The sequence below is a fragment of the Pelophylax lessonae genome (genome assembly GCF_965119305.1).
Source record: "Pelophylax lessonae genome assembly, chromosome: 1".
NCBI lineage: Eukaryota > Metazoa > Chordata > Amphibia > Anura > Ranidae > Pelophylax > Pelophylax lessonae.
The window spans coordinates 74,953,580-74,977,208 of NC_138768.1; positions in this window are offsets into that span (position 1 = coordinate 74,953,580).

Here is a 23,629-nt window from a genome sequence, read left to right on the forward strand (position 1 = left end):
GACTTCCATATTCCACAAGAATCCATCATCAGCTGCAACTGGTGGTTACTGATTCACTATAGGTGAAGCCTGAGGCCAAGGGAATGTGGATGGGTCCAGACAGGGCTTGTGCTAGACTATTTTGCACCTTAGGCAAGACCAGCTACTTGCACCCCCCCCCAAAAAAAAAAGAAAACACTGTACACATTGCCCTCCTTCCTGTCATAATGCCCCCCCTTTTAACCCCACTCTCCCCTTACTGTACACACTGCCCTCTCCCCTTCTCGCACACACCGCCCCCCCTTTAACCCTACACCCCCTTCATATACACACTGCCCCCCTTTAACCCTGCACACCCCTTCATATACAAAGTGCCCCCCTCTCTAGAAGTGATATCCACTGGGAATGAGGAGGTGACAGGAGAGGAATGTGGCACTGGCCATGACTGCGCCCTAGGTGGCAGTGCGCCCTAGGCGGCCGCCTAGTTTGCCTAGTAGTAGCACCGGTCCTGGGTCCAGAGATAAGGAATAGTGCCAAAGAGAGAGGGAATCTGTCACTAATGATATGAAGTAGTCACCTAGAAAACTTAGACTGCTGTCTTTATGTGGGAGAAGACAGCTCAGGCAGATTTCCCGAAGACTCAGCCTAAGGTAGATAGACAAAGTGCAGCTATGTCTTACTGAAATAGTTCTAAGCAGGATCTACTTGCCAAGGACATGTATATAGATATAATTTTTATAACCTATATCCAGAAACTGGATTGCCAGGTATTGTCTGTAAGGCCCCTTTCACACAGGCGGACCGTTCAGATCCGCCTGTTCGTTTTTTTGGGCGGATCTGAACGGTCCCCCCATGCATTCCTATGAGGCGTCGGATGTCAACGGAGACATGTCCGCTGACATCCGACCTGATCCGTCAAATCTGGACGGATGGAAACCCTATTTTTCATCCGTCCAGCAGATCGGATGAGAACGGACCGACGGTCCGTTCCCATCCGATTTCCCCCATAGAGATGCATGGGGAACTGACAGCTGTGTCTCCGCACACAGCGCGGAGACACAGCTGTCATCCTTCTGCTCAGCGGCTCGATCCCCCGCTGAGAAAAACTGAATCCGTCCGACGGACGGATAGTGTGAAAGGGGCCTAACATAAAGCTGGCCAAAGATGTATCAAAGTGTTTCTGGTTCATCAGCGACCAGCTGAATTTTGATCCTTGTGTGGGTGTCCCCATTCAACAGGATTCCTTAATTAGATTGACTTCTGTGGAACAAGAATGTTGGGAAAGCTTTCTCAATTAGTGGCTGCAGCCAATTAGTCAGTGTATTCTGACAGAGGAAGAGTCAGAATACAAAATCTCAGCAGGGTGGATTCCTCTTTCCACTTGCTTGTGTTGATGGAGGAATCTGTTAATTTGTTTTCTTTTTGATCAGCCTGCTGGCCAATTGAAAAAGAAAAACAAATAATTTATGGTCAGTTTTTACTCTGGAGCTCTGCACTGTGACCTTTGAAAGAAGTGGACAATGTACAGGTAGAGGTTCTCCAGCATCAGTCAGCTCAAATATACAAAGCCATGTGGACAAGTGAGACTATTTAGCATGGTCTGACCAACAGGTATATGATATGGGCCTAGAGGATTTATCCTACCAAAAGCTCTACAGAGTCTTCGGGCTCCAGGATCCAAACCAAAATGTATTACCTTTCAAGAAAACAACAAAGTTTGTTTCCACCATAGCAGATAGAACCCCTGAAGCCCCTCGCTATGTGTAGGTAAGAAACCTAGGTGACAGATATAAATCGTCCACAATTATACCAGCCAGTACTTTACACTATGTACCCTCCATTGGTCAGGAGCAGCTTTTAACAATATCACAGCTTATCGTTAAAAAACGCGCAAAATTATATGATCTCAGAGCAATACATAAAAAAAAAACAATATGTGTGCATAAAATAGACTAAAATGAATAAGCCAAACCAGTAAATATATATATAAATGTATGTAGTGTATAGTATCAAATAAAGTGCCCAATGTGAAAAAACAAATATATGTTTGCAAACCAATAATGTGATTCTGATCAAACTAATACCAGTGGACAATATCTCTAAAATAAGTGCCAATAGTGTTAAATAAACTAGATTCTATGCAAAGTCCTATAGGTGAAAAAATAATCACTTATTAATAAATATGTGCAAAGTCCACATAGGTGCAAAAAATGTCCGTATGGAGAAATGAAGATAATTTCTTGCAAAAAGTACAGAGCAGTGCAGATGATAAAGCCACATGAAGTGACCAATGCTTCCCAGGTGACAGAGTATCACAGCAAAAAACTGTGCACCCCCTCGTGAGTGGGCGATTACCTAGAACCGCAACGATGCGATTATACTATAGTCGGACTGCGCTTAGTGGGATCTGCTGAATACTCCCAGGTCAGGATCCTTCACATGCAGCAGCTCTTTCCCTAGATCATCAGCCGTGAATCATATAAAGGAAAAACTTGAGATAGCGCTGATACCCTTTTTAAATATTTATTAAAGAAAAAATATATATATGCACTCCCATTTACAGGTGCTTGAGTGCACCACTTTGACGCAGTTTAGACAGCCTTCCCATCTGGGTAACAATCGTGGTGGTGTGGTGAGAAAAGCCGCCTGGCTTGCTGAATAGGCAGCCAATAGCCTCACTGAGACAACAGCGTTGGTTTGTCTTATTCATTTGAGTCTATTTTATGCACACATACATTGGAAATTGTTTATTTTATGTATTGCTCTGAGATCATATAATTTTGTGCAGCATTTATTATTATATATCATTTACACTGTGTGAGATAGTGGAGTGCTTGCAGCAATTATATCGTCATTTGGTTGCTCGTGGGATTTATTTATTTTATCGTTAAAAAACATTATTTAAGATCTAGTAATTTTCTTTGCCTGGCTGAGATGTTGTCATCAGTCTGCCGAAGGCAGATTGAAGAATTAACGCTAGGTTCACATCTAGCCATTTACTGCGTGCCGTGTTTTTGCAGGCACAGCTGCCTATTCATTTGAATGGGTACCTGCAGGGTACATGGGAAACAGGTTCCTGCTCCTTTTCAAAATCGCATCCGCTCTGAAATCTCATGGTGCCTTTGCACCATGGGTTTTTAATGCAAAAAACATGCTCCTTTTTCATGTGTGGGAGTGTCATTAGGAATTAATGGCACCCCTACGTGTCTATTAACGAAGAGAGGGATTGATTTATTAAAACTGGAGAGTGCAAAATCTGTAGCAGCTGTGCATGGTAGCCAATCAGCTTCTAGCTTTAACTTATTCAATTAGGCTTTGACAAGAAAAAAAACTGGAAGCTGATTGGTTTCTTTGCATAACTTTACCATATTTTGCACTCTCCAGGTTTAGTAAATTAACCCCAGTGTGTTTTTCTCGCAGGTGTGGGAACGAATGTGATTTACACATATTCCCTCATAAGTGTGAACCTAGCCTAGGATAGAAGTCACCTTGAAGTAGTACAGGAACCTTTTCTAAAGTTGGAGCGACTTCAGCAGTGCTAATTAAGGCTACATTCACACTTGTGTGACTTGTCATGCATCTTGGACATCAAAATTGCATGACAAGTTGATCCCCATGTGTTCCAATGATAAAGATTCAAATATATGTGTAGCAGGTTTTCCAGGCATTGGGTCTGCCATTGTTACCGGTTACCTCTCCAGCCCATGTGAGCTGCGGCCCCAGGTGTGAGTACTGAAACAATGACAATTCTGGCATCTTTGTTTCGTTGTTTTATTGTATTTTAGGGGAGGGGAGAAGGGGATGAGTGGGATACTCCTCTGGCTCAACTAGGTACACTTTTGGGACTCTATAGCAAAAATGTGCTTGTTAGCGCTGTCTTGACACCAGCCGACGCTAGCCAATGCTTCCCAACACTTGAAAGTAATGTAACACTGAAAACTGTGCTGGAACCTCGACTTTAGTCCAGAAGATCCAGGACTGTAGAATATTGAACTTCTGACACTGCTTTACTCAAAAGTCACTGACTGGCTCCCTCCCGCCCTGCTCTGGCTTGAGGTAGCTCCTTGTGAATTCCTGTGCTGCTGCAACTCTCAACTAGTACACTCCATACTGTATATTGACTCTTCAGGGCCCAAACTGCAGGCGTCCCTTTTAACACTTCTGGGCCCTCGGACTAGGCACCACCTTTTAACTAGCTAACACTTGGATCCCAGAACCTTCTCCAGAGTGGTCCCCTCTACACTAGGCAGACCCCCAGGGGTTGTAGGCTTTCCTGGGACTGGACCCCTCTCTCTATACGCTGGTTCTTGGGAAAAACACGGATCCCCTTCAGCTCAACTCAGCGCCCTCTGGATTCTCAGGCAGCACCCCGAGACACCCGCTTCCTCTGACAGGAGGAGAGTCAGCCGTACTCTCCCTCCTGGGACTCTGCTTCCCACCAAAGACCATAAGTCATGCACTCCCCTCAAACTTATACCCACTCCCAGAATCCTCTGCGGCAAAATCTGCCTTCAGGGGTAGTTACTAGCCTGAATGTGTCCCTGATTGGGTTTCCTCCACTGCCCTATGAGAAGCCTCACACAGAGCCAGTGGGGAGACTCCCCTCTCAGCAGACACACCTGGAAGCCATGACAACCTACCTGACAAAAATAAATCATGGCTCTGCTGTTAAGCAGACAAAGCCCACTATATTTTACCTAGCACCTACCTGTAGGATGCTACATTTGCAAATTAAAGTTGCAGCAATTTCAAAGTAGTTCATGCACTAGTTTGGTCTGACTTTCATGCAACTTGAGGGCCTTAGATTTTAATGTTAACCCTCAGAAGTCTCATACCTGAATGTTATACAATGCAACTTGTGTACAACAGTTGACCATTATCACTGGTCAAAGCCAAAGTCTTATCCAAGTTGTACCCATCCAAAGTTGTGTCAAAGTTGCATCAAAATTCCACCAAACTTGCACTCAAAAGTTGGCGCAACTTTGAAGTCGTACAAGTGTGCATGGAACCTAAGACAACTCTCATTGACTAAAATGGGATTTCAAATGTCACGCGACTTGGGGTCTCACAAGTAGGGGGACCTCGTGTTCCAGATTGCCCTTCATGCCCTGCATTTTGCAGGTCTGTTCCGGGCACCTTCATTCCGGGACAATACAGTGTCCCGGGATGAAACTGACACAGCCGATACAGATGTTTGCGATTCTGCATCAATGCAGAGAGCGGCTGATTCGAATGCCGATGACGCCATCCTGGCTCGCCACGTGGCGTCCAGCTTTTCCTGGAGACACACAGCAAGAGGTGGATAAAGCCCCCTCCCCTTCCTTGTTGGGAGCTTTCTAAAACGAGGAGCGTTAGCCAGCCCTGCTTTCCCGCCTCCCCCAGCCGTCAGTGTTTGGCGTGTCTTACAGACGTGGGAGCCCCAAATGCCCCGACTCCTGGACGGAATACTGGACGCTCCAGTGCTCAGTCCTCCTCCTCAGTGTGTTACAGGCATCAGGTACATTAAGTACCAGTAATTCTCTATGGCTGAATTTAGTTTTGTGCATGTACATTATTGCCTTGTGCATGGATTTGTACATATCAAGTAGGGGAAGCTCGTTTTTAGATTCGTCTTGAAGCTTATTTTTTTCCAATTTTTAATCCAGATCCCCCAGGTCATTTCTTTTCCCTTTGTAGTCTAAAGTATGTTTTTTTATATGCAAATTTAGTGCCTTAGATATAAAGAGCATTTGTTTAATTTGTTAGCCTAACATTGAAAGAACAACTACATTCTTTAAATCTAAGAAGCTGCCTGCAACTGCAATGTTAGGCTAACCTACATTAAACAAATGCTTTTTCTATCTAAGGCACTAAAGTTGCATATAAACCCACTCCGCTCTCGAGCATGGCCACCGCGCCCTTGTGACGTCACCAACCGCTGCATGCTGGGGGGGGGGGGGGGGGGGTGTCCCTGAATGGTAGTTTGGAAATGTGGTCACCCTGCTCACAAGTCGGATTCCAAGTTGCGGCAGTGTGAACCGAGTTCCCCCTGATCAGACTGTAACTTTTAGCATGTCACAAGGTGAAAGGCTTTAGCAGGGGCTGATCTGTTGATGGTGTCATCTGTGAGTCAGAATCTCTGTCAAGAAAGTGGCCAGCACAGTGGCTAAGCGGTTAGCACTTCTTCCTAGCAGCACTAGGGTTTGAATCTGGGTTTCCTCTGGGGACTCTGGTTTCCTCCTACACTCCAAAGACACGCTGAAGGTTATTTGGCCCTCCAGCGCCTATCAAGTTTTATTGTACTAGGACAGTCTATGATTCAACCTTGATCCTCATGGGCTGATGCATTTCACTCAACAAATGGGTTTAGCTATAAAGACTAATTTGGAGTCCATAAATGCCTTTCCAAAGAGAGGTAATAAATACCTGGAAGTGTTACAATTATATTTCTATTACTTGTACATTGCATGTTCAATGCCCTGCCAGTGCTTTGTTACTCTCAGTGGTGCTGAACTGCTGATCTCCTTCAGCTTCTTTGCAGCCATTTCCAGTCCACTTTCACTCCAGCAATGACTTCATGGCATATCTCAGGGCGGGTTTCCAGATGGTAAACCATGCCTGTGTAATGTGTGTTGAAATGGCCACTTATAGTCTCGTCTTGTGTAACAGCATGGCAGGTAGGACTCTCTTGGGGGTAACAGTAGTGTTCAAAGGTAAAGCAGTGAACCCGTGGAACCACCTCAACTGATAATAGTTGGGGATAACACATGATGAACCGCAGCTTGGTCCGCCTAAGCAAGGGTTATGACAGCAAGCGGGCCGTAGATTGTATAATTCAATGCAACAGCATTACACCAGGATGCCTCATGCCTGGAAGGTGTGCTGGCTCAAAGTGATCTTTTCTCCCTATCCAGCCAATGGGAAGAAGCCGTGGGTTTATCAAAAAAGTGCACTTCACCCCTGGCAACCACTCTCAGTTTAGCAGGGTAAAGCATAGCATGTTGAACATTAAGTGTGCGTACCAAAGAGGGGGGAAGGGCGGGACTTTAGATGAGGCGCACGGTGGGATTGGTCGTGCGTCTCCATCCCTAAATTCAATAGCAAAAAAGAAAAAAGGTCGGGACTTTATATGAGAGACATGGCAGTGACAAGGCTTGCACGGTTAAAGAATCATATTTAATAATGTTGTAAAGAGTACAAACATGGATTACATGATACAACATGATGCATGATGTCAAAGAAACCTAAATGGCAGTGAAAAGTAGTAAATTCCCAAGACAGCTTCAGACAGACCAACATGACAATGAATGATGATAATGAGTAGTAGGGTAGGGTACAATCATATCATCCATAGACTGACGCGTTTCGTGGACTACATATGCCACTTCTTCAAGAGTCGATGTATGATCCAAATCTATAACAAAAAATGCGTATAAAAACATTGTATGAAATGGTGGTTGGCGGAAGCTGGAAGGGGAAGGGGGAGGGAGGATAGTCCCCCCCAGGGGGGCCAAACACTTACATGGTAATCCCGGTGCGAACTGGTAATGGAAGGGAAGGCATAAACCCAGGTGCCTCCCATGGGAGCTGAGGACGCATGAGGTCAGCGGCATAGGCAAGAAACACCACACACAAGAACAAATGAGTTGAGAATTATTGCCGTGATGTTGATAATGATGTATATCTATATCAAATGAGTAATAATAAGTATTAAACTCGTATATGTATATGTACTAAATCAAATGAGTAGCGATACACAATGAATATAATGAATATAACTGTGTGTATGTATTTAGGTATAGCTAGTATACTGTGAATGAAAAGGAGGAATTAAATATAAAAAATGACAATGGAATAGTATATAACAAGTATCTATTTAGGTGAGTGAAAATATATGTGTACTTGAGAAGGAATGACAAATATCTTGGATAGTGTGAATGAATGTGATGAAATAATGAGTGAATGGAACTGTGAATTGGTTGGAAAGAAAAGTAAGAAAAGAAAAAGTGAGATAGGGGAATGGGACCCTAAAACCAGATTGTGAGAAATGCATGAATGAGTGGAGTGAAATCATGAAAAACCAAAAAGAAATTGGGTGCCCAAGTATGGAAAAAAGAGTGGAAAGGTGTACATCCAGTGGAGACTATGCCCAAGGGAAAGACAGATGGAATGAATGAAGTGAAAGGGGATGTGCAGTGACCAAGATAAGAGAGGAAAGGAAATGTAATGGGTGGATACCAGATGGGAAATGGTTTGAGGTGTGCAAGGTTTCCGCCAGAGGCCGTCGGTCCTGTAGCGTCCAGCGTCATGTATTTGGTGCATCGGGATTACCATCTATGTGCACCGGGATTACCATGTAAGTGTTTGGCCCCCCCGGGGGGACTATCCTCCCTCCCCCTTCCCCTTCCAGCTTCCGCCAACCACCATTTCATATAATGTTTTTATACGCATTTTTTGTTATAGATTTGGATCATACATCGACTCTTGAAGAAGTGGCATATGTAGTCCACGAAACGCGTCAGTTTATGGATGTTATGATTGTACCCTACCCTACCACTCATTGTGATCATTCATTGTCATGTTGGTCTGTCTGAAGCTGTCTTGGGAATTTACTACTTTTCACTGCCATTTAGGTTTCTTTGACATCATGCATCATGTTGTATCATGTAATCCATGTTTGTACTCTTTACAACATTATTAAATGTGATTCTTCAAACGTGCAAGTCTTGTCACTGCCATGTCTCTCATATAAAGTCCCGACCTTTTTTATTTTTTGCTATTAAGTGTGCGTAGGCTACGTTTAACGTCAGTGAACTTGGCTCTTTGTTTCTGTACCTCAACTGAGTAATCCAGGAACAGAGAAATCCTGTTATTTTCGATTTTAAGGACATCACCCATGTTCCTGGCTTTTGCAAGTATTAAGTCTCTGTCCTTGTAGTTCAGAAGCTTAAACAAAAATGTGCGAGGCGGGCTACCTGGCTGTAAGGGGCGCATGGGCACTCTATGAGCGCGCTCCACTGAAAACATGGCGGTAAAAGTTTCTTTCCCAAAGGTTATTAATAGCCATTCTTCAATAAATGTCACAGGATGTCAATGTCAAATGTCAATAAATGTCATGTTTCCCCTCTGCCCTTTCAGGAATGCCAACAGCCCTGATAGTGTTGTGCCCAGTGCTGTATCTTGGCCTAGGCCGACAAGGCCCAGGCCTAGGGCGGCACTTTGCAGGGGGGCAAAAAAAAAGCTGCACACCACATGAAAAAAGCAGCCTCCTCCCGACTCCCAATGCGAAAAGGGTCCCTGCTGGCTTACGCTACACTTTTAGTTTAGTGCCAGTATTATGGGACGAATTGGGCCAGTGGGCAGGGTCCAGAAGGCAAATCAGTCTGGCACCCCCATAAAGCAGTTACACTGTTATCTGCTGGTATGATAGGCTGCACTAATGGGCACTGATTGGCTACACTGGTGGCCAATGATGGGGCTGTACTGATAGCCACTGATGAGGACACACTGATATGTTGCACTGATAAGGCTGCACTAATGGGCAGTAATGAGGCGGCACTGATGAGGCTGAACTTATGGGAACTGATAAAGCTACGCTGATGGGCACCGATAGACTGTGGTTGTGGTCTGTGGTGTACAGATGACAGGCCGGCTCATAAACTGGAAGGGGGTGTGGCATTTACAGGAAGGGGTGGATCATATTTAGATTTGGGGGTGCGCAAACATAGTAAGGCCTAGGGCAGCACAAAACCTAAATACACCACTGGTTGTGCCTCATTCTGTTTTTCAGGTCATTCATCCTGACTGCGTGTTGCGTTGTGAGGAGCACATTCTGTTTAACATCCCATACAAGAGGTGCCATATCATCCTCTAGTGTGCTGATCCGACCCACCAAAGCCACTGTCCTTTCCCTCAGTTTCTGCATATCATGTCTAATAAAGAAGACTTCGGCTTTCACCCATTTAATCTCATTAGTAAGAGCTGTTATGGAAGTATTACATGTGGTCACCACCACCATGATGTCCCTTAGGGTGGGTTCAGGGTCTTTCCCCATCAAGTGAGGCCGGGATAATACAGGAATCAGGGGCCATACTCAATGTGGCCCACTCTGCCAGAATGGCTGACTGATCCTCCAGAGGCACCGTGTTATCATCCTCCCTTCTAGCTCCCCCAGTAGTAGTCGGGTGTAAGGATGCAGCCTCTCTTGATGAGGAGCGGGAGAAAATTTTTTGAGCAGCCTCTCTGTAGCTCTCCTTCACGAGGAGACGGGCCACGGTGCCATCTTGTCCAGGCATGCCCGGAGCTGTCTGGACGGATTTCGGCTTCTTGGACATGGTGAGTCGGCCGACAAGCACCGAGTTCGGGTCTGCTTACCCCTAGGAAGGTGGCAAAGTGCAATGTGTGTGGATCAGGTGTGTGGATCTGCCACCCGGAGGATAAATTGCAGGATCTTCGGCAGAGAGAGCACTGAGCGCGTCCGGTTACATCCGCTGCTCGACCACGCCCCCGTAACAGGATGGCAGTGAAGGAATACAATTAGGAGCCCCCTTAAGGACCTTCATGACAAAATCACCAGTAATTATTTTAATGAAAGCTTCAGATTTAAAAATATTTAAAATTACATTTACATGTTAAACTTTATAACAGATGGAAGTTACTGCATTTACATACAGAATACATTTATTACATCCCTGTGTAAGGTAAATGCTGATAAAAAGCCAGTGAGGTCAGGCAGATGTAGATCTAGGCCTGGATTCAATTGCTAATGTAGCACTACTCCCAAGGGAGCTGCTGAGTGTGGGTCCCCCTGGGTTACCGCTAGCAACAACAGTACCTTTAAGCATGTTTTCAAGTGTCAGCACCTCAGACAAGAAGCAGTCCAGTTTCTTTGGTTTTTAGGATTTATTTGAGAACTTGGATGGGAGAAGGGAGAAGTGGGATACTCCAACAACTGAACTATGCACAATTAGGCAGGGACACTGAAAAATGCAGCTTGGCGCCGATTCGCACTTCACTGACTGATGCTGGCCTCTGCTAGGCCAGTTGCTAGAACTTCACCTCTGACTGTGGAAAAGTCCTTTAAGCTCCCTAAGGTACTCTTTCCTGAGGTAGCTGACTTGTAATGCAGATTGTACTGCTGAACACTTCAGGGCCCTTCCTGGCGCCCCCTTTTACTCCCCAGACTTCAGGGCTTTACTACTTGGCACCCCCTTTACTGTGCACTCCTAGTTAGCTGGCTCCTGGATCCCCTTTGACCTTTCTGGAGTGGTCCCCTCTCCTAGGCAGACCCCTGGGCAGATCTTGAGTACTCACGACACTGTTTTTCCTGAAGATCTCTGCCCAGCAGCTCCACTCGGTAAGCAACTCTGGATCCCTTGCAGCCCAGCTCAGCCTCCGGTCCCTAGGCCAACTGCCTGGACCACCCTCTCACTTTTACAGAAGGAGAGACAGCCGTCACCTCCTCCTGGGACTAATGCTTCCACCAAAAGACACCCTGTCACATGCTCCCTACACATTTATTTCCAATCCCAGGGTCCACTGCTGCAAACCCCGCCCACTAAGACAGTCATAAACCCTGGTGTGCTATTGGCTAGGTTTCCTCCACTGTCCAACAGGATCCCTCATTGGATACAGTGGGGAGACTCCCCAGACTCAACAGGCCACATCTGGAGGCATGTGACAGCACAGCTAACAGATCCGGCCCCCCTGATAAGAAGACAGGGCCAATATATGCTTTTTTCTAGCACCTACCTAGGAGGGTGCTACACTAATAATACATATAACCCTTTTAGCTACAATAACATTAGAGTCCTAGTTACAGCCCATGATAGTCCTAGTGCATAATTCCATATGTTCATATAATAGGCACATTAATATATTGGAAAGTAGCTTCATAATGCAACAGTTATGTAAAACCAAAAATTATGCTCTCATGTACCTTTAAAAATATTAATTTTTCTGATCTAATGGCATTTAATTCACAGCGTTAAGTTTCCCAGGGCTAAAAATAACTGCAAAATCAAATTATTTTGTCCTTCTCACCAGAAATGATTCAGCGGAATTCAAAGCTAAATTTCATAACAGTTTTGACCATTACTCATATTAATAAAAAATGAGCGATCCTATGTTTATATAGTCATTTCTGGCAATGTTTTAGGTTCTGCTAAAAACAAAGCTTCATCCCAAAAAAGTATTTTGACATCTAAAGCCCAGCTGCGGGTTAGAATAGAAAATGAAAAAAAAAAAATATTGCATATCACTTTTAGGAATAGAAAAACAGCTGCAATATTCACATCATCTGTGGCGCTGTTCCTTGCAGACGCCCCATTCTGCTTTCCAGTACCCAACATCCTAAATGCTAGGACATTTCTAAATGTACCTTGGAAGACAAGGGGTTAAAGGAGCTTGCGTTTAACAACTTTGCCAAAGATCTACAGAGTGTTTTGTTCAGTCGGCTATCGGCTGTCATGAAAAAGTGGTCTGGGTGCCACCCCACTTCCCCACACTACGTGTTTCTCCAGCTTCCTGCTCTTCCCAGGACCACAATAAATGGTCTCAGGACAGTGAGTGGGAAGAAATGGAGGAACATCTGTTCCTTGATCTCCTCTGATGCTCATCAAGCCAGAAGCACTCAGCTCTGAGTGTTTCAGTTTTAGAGCTGTCATTCCCTGGCTGCTGTAGCCAGAGGAGCAGCTAATGAAGCAAAATCTGTGCTTGATTAGATGCAATGGAGGATAGTGAAGACTAGACCCACAAAGTCTCCATGAATAGTGCCTGTCACCTGCCCAATGCTATCACAAAGGGGGTTAATTCTTAACTAATATGTTTTAAAGTATCTAAATGGACACATTTAGATACTATAGTTCTTCTTGATGTCACTCACCACCACATGCAATTTTTTTTTTTTTTTTAAATAAATACTTTATTTTCATTTTATATTAAGCAGAAAATACAGTCAGGGAAAATAGAATTATGGAAAGACAATAGCATCAGACAGCAATGTCATATTCACGTGACTTTAAAACATACATTAAAAAAAAAAAAAAAAAATAGCAGAGACAAAGACAAGGCTAACTAACAAATATAAAGTACATGGTGGAATTACTGACACTGTCCCCGTAACTGTGCCGTAAAGCTGTGCCATACATTCAGAATAAACGAAGGTACTCTTTGAAGGAACAAGGCAAAACATGAGAAAGACATTACCAAATAAATAACACAGTTAAAGCGGAGTTCCGGGCACAGATGTCATTTTTTGCTGAACATACCCCCGGGACAGTCAGGGCTAGCACATTCCACAATGGCTAGCCTCTGATCTGTCCCGGTTCGCACTTACCTTTTAGAAGAAATACTTACTTAGAAAATTTCTTCCACAGCGTTTCCATCTCTCTTGTGGGCAGCTGAAGCCGGCGCGGTCCTCTTCTGCGTCTTCTTCCGCGTCTTCTTCTCCCAGAATGCGCCGCACCGGCCCCTCTCGTCACTTCCGGCGCGTCACATTGATTCCTGGGAGTGATGACGTTTAGCTCCCAGGAATCATTGCAGCGCAGGAAGTGACGGGGTGAGCCGCGGCTCCGAGGGAGGAAGCAGTCAGAGGTGAGTATTTACGATCTTCAATAAAAAGGTGTGTAAACAAAAAAAATAAAAATAACTATCCAATTCCTTTTCAGGTCAGGTCTACCTAGCGGAGGGGCACAAAAAAAAAAAATCGTTTTTGTGCCCGGAACTCATCTTTAATGCCTCACACAGTTATATGCAGATAAAGTTACAAGGGACAGGCCAATTGAACTCAGGGAAGGAGGATGACAACACAGATAGAAAGTATAGGAGGCTTATAGCTGAGGACACAATGAAAGAAGGGAAAGAGGTGGGGGCAGGGAAAAAAAGGAGGAAAGAGCCATTCAGGAGGGACACCAACACTGGACAGAGTTCGAAAGTAAAAGGCTACTTATTTTGTGTATACTACTGTAAGTAACCTAGAAGTCTGCAGGAAACACATAAGAACGGTATTCTAGGGAGGAGGCAAAATCATGCCAATAGAACCAGGTTTTGCTAAACTGTTCTTCTTTCCCATTGGTGGGGACGCTACGGTTTCTTCCAAAAGCCTACTTTAATTAATTTTACAGAAATCCAAGGGTTTTCAAGGGAGCAATAGTTTGTTTTTGGGGATATGTGATATATTTAGGAGGTGGATCAGGAGAGATTTCTTATAATGTTTGGTCCAGAGCAGGTTCAAGATTTAGGACAGGGGTGTTCAACCTGCGGCCCAGGTCGGCTATGAATGCGGCCCAACACAAATTCGTAAACTTACTTAAAAAATGTTGTGTTTCCGGCCTAAAGCTTGGTGTTATGGAACTCTCTTTTCTAACAATACTGCTCTGTACCTATATCCAGGAACTATGTTTTTGATATCCTTGTTGTTATTTTGATATCAAATTCCCATATTGAATGGAGATAACTTGAAATTACTTAAGATTGTTATATTTCTGTTTACGCTACGTGATACCATTATTTGTCATATTAATGTACCAATTCTCTTTGTACCACCATCTTTTGTTTCTTTTCCATAAAAGTTTGTATACAAAAAAAATGTTGATTTGTTTTTTGTTTTGTTTTTTTTTTTGTTTTTTTCTTCTTCTTTCTCCCTTCTCCCTTTCTTTTCTTATTTTGGTCCTAGTGGTAGACCTTTTGTCTACTAAAAGGAAAAAAAGGAAAAAGAAAAAGTTGCATGCCAGTGAGGGTTCTTTTATGGTACTTAAGGGGGGGAGGGGGTTGATTCGCGTATGTGATGATGCTAAACCCCTATTAATGTCTTTTATATTACCTGTACCTGGCTGTATTCAATAAACTTCATAAATACAAAAAAGAAAATGTTGATTTTTTGGGAGGAATTTTTTGTAAAAATGCATTTACACTTAACAAACACATGCAGCCGAAGAAAAAATTGAGAGTATCAATTTATTGGACTATTATAAATTTTATCTTCTCAAAGAAAAATTTCCCATTCTTCACAATCATGCCTTATTCATGTCATCAGTCTTCAGCAGCACCCGTATTTGTGAGCAACTATTTTAAGGACTAAGCACATGAAGGGCAAAATTAGAACCAAAATATCTGATGGGAATGGGAATTCATTGAGAATTGCGTCTACATCCTTGGAACCGGATATTGATATGTTCGTTTTTAAAAAGAGTATCAAATATCGCACTAGTTTTATGTTGCCCTCTTACTTTTATAATAAAAAATATTACACTAAAGTGAAGTTTTATTACTTGGATAGGTACATTATCTATATCAGTGATCCTTTACTTGTGATCTGCTCAACTTTTTCTGCTTATCAACCATACCTATTGTTAGTGTATTTTATGTGCGGCCCAAGACAATTCCTCTTCTTCCAATGTGGCCCAGGAAGGTCAAAGGTTTGGGTACCCCTGAAGTGGTAGGAAGGCAGCTGGATCACTATTTGGATTAACATCTGTCAATTTATATGATATATCACCCACTTGCTTCAAAAAGTCTTGCAGTACCTTGCAACTCTCAAGCATGTACAGCAGGGAACCCTCCTGTTGACAACCTATTCAACATAATGGAGTAGAGTGTGTAAAAACCCTTATTTAAAGTATGATGGACTCTGCATCAACAAGATGTGCTTTTAAAACTAATTTCGCTGTATTATGCTTAAAATTGAAGAAGAGTGAGTGAGTTTCAGGATCTTATCCTTCTGCTGTTCTTTGAAGGTCCTCCCAAGGTCTGACTCCCTATTCAACAGATAATGAGGAGATTGGTATTCCAGTGGGTGAATAAGTAAATTATACGAGATCGAAAGCCTGTCATGAATTGGAGCTGATGACATGCATAGTTTGTCAAACTCTGTCAAAGGGGATGGAATTTGTTCTCCCTTACAGATTTTATTCAAAAAGTCTCTAAGTTGTAGCGCCCGCCATAGTGGGGGGATGACAACCATATCACTTGATCCTTGGATAACGATCTTGCTATAGTAGTTTCAATATTGAAATAAGGCACAAGTTAGGAAACAGTGATTATAGGGTATTTTCAACAGAAAATATAGAAAAGGAGGCAAGAGGGTGGTGTAGAAACACTTTTCTAAACTGAACTGAATACTGCAATGTATTAAATAGGATAAAATTCTAGAAATAAAGAACACTAAGAAAATATTGGAGTGCTCTAAGAACATATTAAAAAATGGCATTAGCCAATGTATTCCAAAGGGCAGCAAATATAAAAGAGCTAAGGTTAAACCTGGGTTACTAAACTGTAATGTAAAAAAGGAATATATAAGAGAAAAAACAAGGAATGCAATAAGAAATGTAAGAGCACAATTTAGGGCAGCTAAAACAGACCACGAGACACACAGTGGAGGAGAGTAAAAAAAAATCCCCCAAATGATTTAAATAGTAAAAAAGCGAGGTCAAAGCATATTGGCTTAGAGGATGATCAGGGGAAGTTGGTTACAAATCACAAGAAGGCAACTGTACTAAATGCATTCTTTTCTTAAATTTTTACAAAGGAAAGGGGGTGTAGTAATTGGGACTCTATCTTTAGTAACACCACAAGGAATGTACCCTTGTGGCTAACAGAAGCCAGTGTCCAAAAAAAAACTTTAAAAAAATTGAAAGCAAATAAATCACCAGGACCAGATGGTCTACACCCTCAAAGAACGGTTTTAACCAGACCATTATTCCTAATTTTTATTGACAGCTTAATAACTGGAATGGCACCAGCGGATTGGTGAAAAGCCAACACGGTACCAATATTTAAAAAAGGGCAAAGATATACACCTGGCAACTATAGGCCAGTCAGTCTAACCTCAACTGGTTACAGGGCCCATCCAAAGAGTTGTGATAAATAGCAGGAACTCAGAATGGTCTGGAGTGGTAAGTGGGGTACCCCAAGGTTTTGTCCTGGGACCAATTCTATTTAATTTATTCATAAAAGATATATAGGTTAATATAAAAAGCTCAGTCTTAGTGTTTGCTGATGATAAATTGCTAAGCAGGGCAATAACTTTACAGAAGGATATAGAAACTTTACAGGAAGATCTCAATAAAATAAAGGGACAGGCAACTACATGGCCAATGAGTTCTCAGGCCATTCAAGATTATTCTTCCAAAAAGGGAGAAGTATGTATAAGCAATAGCAGATAATCAGGTTAACATTAATCACTCTGATTAAACCATGGGAGCAGATGTGCCGTATAGTTAGGATTTATTGTCCACAGGGTTAGGTGCTCATTCCCCTCTCAATCATCTGGATCAAGATCTCCGCCGATGTTGGGGCAGCAGGTCCTTTCGGTTGTCCTGTGGATCGGTAGGAGAGGGGAAACCCAACCTGGAATCTTCAAAGAATCTGTGTTTAGGAAGAAGAACAGTTTTGAAAGATTTGCTGGATTGAGTAAACTGAACATTAAAGCGGAGTTCCGGGCACAGAAGTCATTTTTTACTAAACATACCCCCGGGACAGTCAGGGCTAGCACATTCCACAATGGCTAGCCTCTGATCTGTCCCGGTTTGCACTTACCTTTTAGAAGAAATACTTACTTATAAAATTTCTTCCACAGCGTTTCCATCTCTCTTGTGGGCAGCTGAAGCCGACGCGGTCCTCTTCTGTGTCTTCTTCCGCGTCTTCTTGTCCCAGAATGCGCCTGAACCGGCCCCTCTCGTCACTTCCGGTGCGGCGCCGCATTCCTCCACAGCTTCTGGGCATGCCCAGAAGCTGTTTAGCAGGGGAATGCGGCGTCGCCCGGAAATGACGAGCGGGGCCGGTGCCGTCGCATTGATTCCTGGGAGCTATGACGTTCAGCTCCCAGGAATCATAGCGAGACAGGAAGTGACGGGGTGAGCCGCGGCTCCGAGGTGAGTATCTTCGATCTTCAATTACAAGGTAAGTAAACAAAAAAAAAAAAATAACTATCCAATTCCTTTTCAGGTGAGGTCTACCTAGCGGAGGGGCACAAAAAAAAATATCGTTTTTGTGCCCGGAACTCCGCTTTAATTTTCACCACAGGGTGGTGCACACAGTGATGTTGTTTTTCAAGAAAGAGTAACACAAATCAAACTTTTTTCACTCTTTTATGCATTGACCTATATCTTTGTTGTATGTGATGTTTTGTTTTATTTGATTTGATTTATTACTGTAATGTTTTACATTTCATCACATATCACTAAGTTATTAAGCGTACCACATTTATTATACAATTTAAAAAACTAGGCTGCAAGTTGAAGGTAAGGACCAATCTCGAATGTGATATTCTCTGGAATATTGCCTGTGACATGTATAATACAGGAAAGAATTGAATGCATATCTAAAGACCTGGTGTAAGAGGGAAAGATTTGGGTTTTTAGAACACTGGGCTGACTTTTCATTGGGGTACAGCCTATATGCTAAAGGTGGTTTGCACCTAAATGGAAGGGGGTCTGCTGTGCTGGGGGAGAGGTTTATGAGAAGACTGGAGAAATATTTAAACTAGGATTAAGGGGGTGGGGGGTTAAATTAGAATATAATGGTGCAGACAGGGGTCAAACCCTAATATTGAGTAGAATAGGGGAGGATGGGGAGGGCTATGGCAGGTGATAAGAAGGTTCCCATGTTACAAACAACCATTGGAAAATATAGTGCTATTTCTACTACAAAAAATATTTGCAAGGGGGGGCGCATGCGCGGCGCGATGCTGGACGGAAGCTAGGAATTTAGCTCCGCCGGAGGGGACAGAGAGAGACGGCTTCCTCGGGGCTTTTAAAACAGAATTGTGTTCCGCAAACACCTCGCACCCCGTAGGAGACAGCAGTGCATGCCGTCGACCAAGAAAGGACAGCGAGGCCGCCCTCCTAAACGCTCCCTGACCACATACCTGCTCCGGGCCAAGGAAACATCTAAGATGGCCCAAGATGGCGCCGCACTAGCTCCCGCGCCAGAGCCGGATCCTGCTTCTCCACTAGCCACGCCAGCCACACCAGCAACACACACGACTAATCGTGAGTACTCTCAGTCAGTCACAAAAGCCGACCTGGATGCAGGCTTCGCTGCGGTGTATGAGAAGTTAGCAGAAAAGTTCCAATCAGTGATTGACAAATCCACAAACACATTGACGGCTGAGATAGCGGCTTTGGGGGGCGCACCGATCTGCTTGAGGCTAAACATGACGAGCTTGCTATAGCCCACAATGATCTGCGAAAAGACTTTGAGCAACTTTCAGATAATTACTCGATCTTACAATCCCAGGTCGAAGATCTTGACAATCGAAATCGCAGAAACAATCTGCGCCTTAGAGGTCTCCCTGAAACCATTACAGACTTAACTCCTGCAGTCCTCAAACTGTTTGGGGACCTTCTACCAGATAAACCAGCCTCAGCATTTACATGCAATAGGATTCACAGAGCTCTTCAGCCAAAACCCCCCCCAGATAAGCCACCGAGAGATGTTGTCATGTGCCTTAAGGACTTTCTGATAAAGGAAGACATCCTTCGAGCCTCTAGGAATACCCCTAATATAATCTATGAGGGCACAAGGATCCAGATATACCAGGGACATTTCCCAAGCCACCTTGGATAAAAGACGCAGGATGAAGGAGGTTACATCTGTCCTGCAGGCCGCCAGGATCCGCTATAGATGGGGGTTCCCCTTTAAACTGTCAGTCCCACACAATGGCACGACCTATGTGGTCTTTAATCTTGCAGAGGGAAAGGAGCTTCTTATTAAATTGGGCCTCATCACGGCAGAGCCTGTATCACACCAGCACATTACTCCCAGGCCCTCACCTATCTGGTCTACCCCAGCCTCCAGAAGAGACAGTCGCCGAAGTCGCAACCCTTTCAGAGACCCGTCTATTTGACCTAAATCTGTTGGAACAATTTAGTTCTACATGTTTCTTGATTTTTGAACGATCGAAATACTAGTTCTTCTCCTGTCTTGGAGGGTAGGGGAGGAAGGGAATCTTTTTCTTTTTTCTTCCCTGGCTCCCTGAAAAAAGTTGGTCCACTGATGGACTCCATTTTGCTTAAGCTTGTTTTTTCTGCGTTCATGTTGGCTGTGCCCTATACGGAGTTTGTACCGGTGAGGCGTTAAGCCGACTTGTCCTGCCTTCCTTTAATTTTTTTTGTTTTTTGAGGAAGAGATGCCCTATATTACTATTTTTGATAATTCCGGTTTACAATATGCTGTGGGCAAAGACCTTTTTGGTTGTATGTTATGATATATATTATGCTTTCATTTTACCTCTCTGTCCCCTTTCGCTGGTTTGTCCCCACAAATCTGCCTGTGTCGACCCCCACCCCGACCCCATCCGAATGCGCAATGTGTTCTGTGCGACTGGACGGTCTGGCTGTGGATCTCCATGGGCAGAATTTGGACGGTATAGTCCATGGTTACCTGATTTTATGGATGGGTATTTTTTTTTCTTCCCATCCCCCAATTTCATTTGGTGAACATGTGTCATTTGTTTTCTCACATGTTTTTTACATTGTCATGCTGTTTAATCTGATTTGCACTAAAAAAGGAAAGTCTAATGATTTGATCAATATGTTTACTCCTGCGGTGGGGCTCCGCACAGCGTGGTCCTCCTTGTTTGGGGGGTCTCCTGGGCGGGGTGACAACGCCTTAAACCTTCTACCGAGTACAGGTATATTGTTTCAGGTTGAGGAATCTCTAGTTGTTGAAAGACATCTGTACAGGTTTTTTTTGTCACAACATGCTAACCTAGATTATGCACCAGGCGATTTCTCAGGTATTCAGTATGGGTCTTAAAGTGATTTCACATAATGTACAGGGTTTTAATTCCCCTAATAAGAAGCATAAGGCCTTCAGGCATTACAAATGGTTGAGAGCAGATATTATTCTCCTGCAGGAGACACACTTTGCAGAATCCAATAGCCCGAAATATTTTCATAACACATATCAACAGTTCAGATGCTCTACTTATAGCAACAAAACTAGGGGGGTAGCCGTCTTTATTCGCAACACTATAATGTTTGACATCACCTCCTCTTTCTGCGACCCAGAGAGTAGATTCCTTATTCTGAGGGGTAATCTGAATGGGAAAAAAGTCACTATAGCCTCAATTTATGCCCCAAACAACTCCCCTTCGGCTTTTTTTAAGTCATTTTTAGACACCCTAGCGAAATTCGAATCTCCACACATGATAGTTGGGGGGATTTTAATTTAGTGGCACACCCATGGATAGGAGCAAAATTTTACCATCCTCTAAAACATTCCCTAAATTTCTGACACGTTCGCTGAGTGACCTACAGTTAGTGGACGTATGGAGAGCACACAATGTCGGTATCAAATCTTACACTTTTTACTCGCACCCTCATGACAGCTCAGCAAGGCTTGATTACATTTTCTGCACTCCAGTTATTCTGGCAAGCTCTTCTGATGCTCAAATTCACCCATGCCCATGGTCTGACCACCAAATAGTCTCCTTTGAAACAAAGTGTATTGGTCTCATGGACTCTACTTATAATTGGAGATTAAACGATTCATTGCTGAACGACCCCACCTTCATTTCCCAGATATCCTCCTCCTTGGAAGACTACTTTTCTCTTAATGAGAATGATGAGACTCCGATTTCCACTATTTGGACCGCCCATAAAGCGGTTATTAGAGGTAGAATCATTGCCCTGGCCTCTGCCCGTAACAAAGCTAGATTAGCAGACATTACGCAACTGACTAAAGACCTAGACCGCTTGTACTTGCAATTCAATCAATCACCATCTCAGGCTCTAAGAGATCAGATTGACTCTAAACAACATGCTTTAAATATGATTCTAACCACTGACACAGAGAAATCTCTTAGATGGTCCAAGGCCAGATTTATTTTATATAGTAATTCTCCCTCATCCATGTTTGCCAGGAAACTAGCCCAGAACATTAGGTCTACTCATGTTTACAAACTAAGGAGATCGGACGGCAAAGTGGTTTCGCATCCCAAACAGGTACTTGACGTCTTCACCAAATTGTACAAAGACCTTTTATCCAATCCTTCTTCATTCCCTGCAAATAAATTTGATTCCTGGATCAACAAACTAGATTTCCCAGCCCTCTCTCAGACAGACAGGGAAAAGATTGACGCCCCCTGTACAGAGGAGGAGATATCACATATCATCAAATCCCTTAAAACCTCAACAGCCCCAGGCCCAGATGGCTTCTCAGCCACTTATTATAAAACCTTTGCCCAATCCCTCATCCCCAGATTAACCAAGCTTTTTAATGATGTCCTTCAGGGTGGTAGCTTTCCAAACGAGATGCTTCTAGCGAACATGTCCCTTATCCCAAAACCAGAAAAGGATCATACACTGCCGCAGAACTTCCGACCCATTTCGGTCATGAATAATGATCTCAAACTGAGCGAACGCTTCTACAGGGAGCTCCGTCTCTATAGTTGGAGAATCTATTGCCATCCATCGCTCAGATCCCTCATTACTGTACCTGTGGTGCCGCAGCCGTCCCTCTGTGCTCCCTTATACAAGCCGGACTGAAGATCTTCGCTCTAGGCGTCCGGGATCCGGAGCTCCGGGATCGGGGCCTACACCGCTGCTGAAGCCGCGGACTCGCCTAGTGGTCACCGCGGTCTGCCGTCCGGCGCAGCGGCGGCTGTTCAGGCTCACACAGACTCTCTGCTTCCTTCACACAGGCATCCGCCGCCTGCCCGAGCTCCCGGGACCCGACATCCGTCATCCAGTGTGCTGCAATCGGCGGCGGGAGGGCGCCCGGAGTTGCGGCCTAGTCGCCCTGGAAGCAGCAGCCTCTCCTACGGACATACCTTCCACACCAGGCCCAGGGTAAGCCCTCAGCTTCTCACACCGCTCATTCATAAAACCCAGCAGCTGCATACAGACATTGTCCTCCACAATCTCCCCTGTTTGTAGCAGCAGCCGCTCTTTGCTTGCCTACCCCATCATCTGAGCGGCATTTTCCATATACATGTTCATGTGGGTATGGGACTTCTGTCCGGTGATGACCGCCTGTAATTAAAGTGAGCTTTAGCGGCACCCTGATAAACGAACCCCCTGGCGATGCCTTCTAAAACACCCAACTTACGCTCAATGTCAGGCAAAAAATCCGGGAAGGGATCCTCATCCAAACTGCCCAGTTCCGGTTCTATCAAACGCTTTCTATCTACAGGCGGCTCAAGCACTCGCACGCGTGGGAGCAGGGCTGAGGCCTCGGTATCGGGTGCGGTGTCATCCATCCGCTCCGCATCCCCGCGGGAGCACTCTCCCTCTTCCTCATACTTCTCTGACCCGCTTGAAGAAATGCACTCCCCGGCAGCTTCTGACATGTCCTCCCTTTTACATGGTTTGAAACAGGAAATTGGGGGCATGTTTCGCAATTTGGAACGGTCACTTAAGAAGGAGATTACCGCTGTCCGCGCTGATATGTCCCACGTACTTGGCAGGGTAGAGGACACAGAACGGAGGCAGGACTCGCAAGAGGACTCCATTAGAGAGCTACAGGACAAAGTCACGCAACTGGCGGTGGCCCACCGTGCCCCTTTATACAAAATGGAGGATCTAGAAAACCGCAATCGGCGGAATAATGTACGTATTCGTGGACTTCCCGAAGCTACCAGGGATGACGACCTTGAAGCATCGGTAAGGGGCATATTTAATTCCATCCTGGGGAGGGCTCCCACTGATCCTTTATGTTTTGATCGCAC